General features: G+C 44.9%; 1 pseudogene; it reads right to left on the minus strand.

The window, feature by feature from the left end:
• Positions 1-575: 575 nt before the first annotated feature.
• Positions 576-695, minus strand: LOC146065099 (5S ribosomal RNA; annotated as a pseudogene).
• Between the last annotated feature and the right edge of the window lie 2,142 nt (positions 696-2,837).

Here is a 2,837-nt window from a genome sequence, read left to right on the forward strand (position 1 = left end):
CAGTGAGGGCAGAGAGACAGCCGTCCCCTGAGTGCGCAATGCAGTCATGGGAACAGAGGGGGAGATGGTAGAGCCGGAGCACCAGGACAGCAAGCACACAGAGCGGGCGCCCAGGAACTGACAGCCAGGAGGAGGAATGATTTTTGCAGCGCACAGTCAAGTTACAGAAAACCGGTACATTCGGTACAAACTGATTTTGCCGGTAGTGGTGAGCAGGTACAGTACCGGTTAAAAAACGGTACTCTACCGGCAAAATCTGTACAGTTGGAGGGTATGTATATGCTAATTAGTTTATTTAATATTAAACCCTGAGAAATACAAACTATAAAAGGGGGGCTATATATAGGGAGATGATTATCAAAAATAGAGAAGTGCAGTATTTAGATTATTAATAATTATATTATTTTTACATATAAAGTGCGTTTTTGCAATTTGGTGAAAGAAAAAAGTGCTAATGTGCTAATTTTTAATAATTAATAAGTAAAACCAATTTAGTCGAGGTGTTTTATGTAAAAACTACAGAACCATGATTAGGTCACTGTCCAGAATGCAACCAAGTCTTTTGTTTACTAGAATTACTACAGCACCGGGTGTTCCCAAGAGGTCTCCCATCTCTGTACTGACCCAGCCCAACACTGCTTAGCTTCCAAGATCGGAAAAGATTGAGCATATCTTAGTGTGGTTTGACTGTAGAATAATGAACCAGACTCAGAGCTCATGGCAAATCCGTTATTTGGTAGTGGGATGGTGAAATAGTGGTGATGCATATATAGAGAAGTGAAATAGATTTGAATATAAAAAGGGATACGTGAATTGAAAAGAAATCAAGACCACTCTGTGGATCTTGTTGAACACAGAGTGGTTGTGATTTCTTTCTCTAGTCCAATGAGTGCCGCAATCTACACCCCATATCTACACCCCATATCTCTATACCCTGGAAGGCACCTGGCAAGTAAATTCCACAAATGGTGGAGTGACGGCTTTGTCTCTTCTATGCCTAGTGCGTCATGTCTGTTACCTACTTTAGTTTGGTTGTTTTTTTCCCACTGAGTAATTTATAATATAATGTGTAGGATATAATGGGGTCACATCTTAGTTTTTTTTTTAGATTTATTTATTATGTTGGCCACCCCCCAGTTCAGTACACTGGAGGGTGTGCCAAAGAATACTTTCACTCCGGGCACCATGGCACCTAACTAAACCTCTGGCTGCATGACAGGGACCTTGGAACCAGAAGTCCCGCTGGTGGGATGCAGACATGTAGTGAGGTAAATGGGTCTGAGAAATCCGCCAAGAGCAGCCACCTTTCAAGCCACGGAGGGCCAGGTTAGTAGCAACTTCACCCCGCCACCCACTCCTGCAGCCTAAACCTGAAAATACCCCCTCACAGTCTAACTATAATTATAACCCCCGGTACTTGTCTAGTTTCACGGCGACAGCATGGCCGCCGTGAACTTCTGGGTACGGCGCTCACAAAACTATCTAAAATAAACAAAATTAATTATATGCCAACGTAGATAGTTCATACCCCTACTATCCATGTTGGCATAGAGTTGATTTTAGATAGCGTGGCGAGCGCAGCGTGGGCGAGCGTAGCGAGCCCCGCAAGGGGACTCAGACGCACGGCCGCTGCCGCATTGAAACTAAGCAAGTACCTAACCCCCTCTCCCCTTACAAATTAATTCTAACAATAAAACCCTTGCAGCCTAACTCTAACCATACCCCTCTTCAGCCTAAAGGGGTGTACACACGGGACTCGACTCCGTTATTTTCACTAGCCCAGTCCTTAATCTTGATGTTGTTAGTCGTCAGAGATAAGATGGCTAACTACATCTTGCCTACCCCATCCACGGCCAAATACACAGATGGCTTAATGAAAATTGTCTTGCTTACACAGTCTATTTGGCTGAGTGATAGCGATGCTGCAGGGCCACACATCGTTATTGCCCGCTGTGTAGACATGGGGCAATACTGGCTAACCCTTTAGGCAATTTTGACGATCAAGTCAAAATCACCTGGCTGAATTGCAACATATGCACACCCCTTAACTCTAACTATACATCTCTGCAAACTAAACTCTAACCATATCCCCCCTCGCAGCCTATCTCTAGCCATACGCACACTGTTGCAGCCTAGTCATAGACATACACACACACCATCGCAACCTAGTTCTAACCATTACACCCTACAGCCTAACTGTAACCATACCCCGTCACAGCCTATTCCTTCTCCCCTCCCACTACTCCAGCCAGTCTCTTGCTTCCCACACTACTACTCCTAGCCTGACCTGTTATCTGCAATACCACTACTTCAAGCTTCCCCTGATTTTTATTGCTACTTCTAGCCTGTCCTTTTTTCCCCACCACTACTACCTGCCTGCCCCCCCTTATCCACACTACTTCTTCTGCCTGCTTCCTGCTCACCACTACCACTCTCAGCCTGTGCCCTTTTCTACAATGCCACTACTCTAGCCTTCCCCCTGCTTTCCTCCAGGCCTCACCATACAGCACCCTGGCACACAGCCACAATTCAATCTTTCCCCGGTCCCCAAAATATACCCACCTTCCTAGATATACAGTATACTTGACTCAACCCTGGGGAAATACACTACTGACCATACTCCTGCCCTCAGGTACATATACGGTCCATGCCTTTAGAATTTAAGCTCTAACGAGAAGCCCTCTCTCCTCATGTGCTTTTCTTAGAATATATCGCTGCCACTGTTATAATTGCATCAGTGTCCACTGTTGCAACTGTCTTATCATGTACTTTTCCTAATTTGCATTTGTACTGTAAATCACAATCTTCCTGTATGGTTCTTTGCTCATCTACAGATG

This window comes from Crinia signifera, chromosome 3 (genome assembly GCF_055691185.1).
Source record: "Crinia signifera chromosome 3, ASM5569118v1, whole genome shotgun sequence".
Taxonomy (NCBI): domain Eukaryota; kingdom Metazoa; phylum Chordata; class Amphibia; order Anura; family Myobatrachidae; genus Crinia; species Crinia signifera.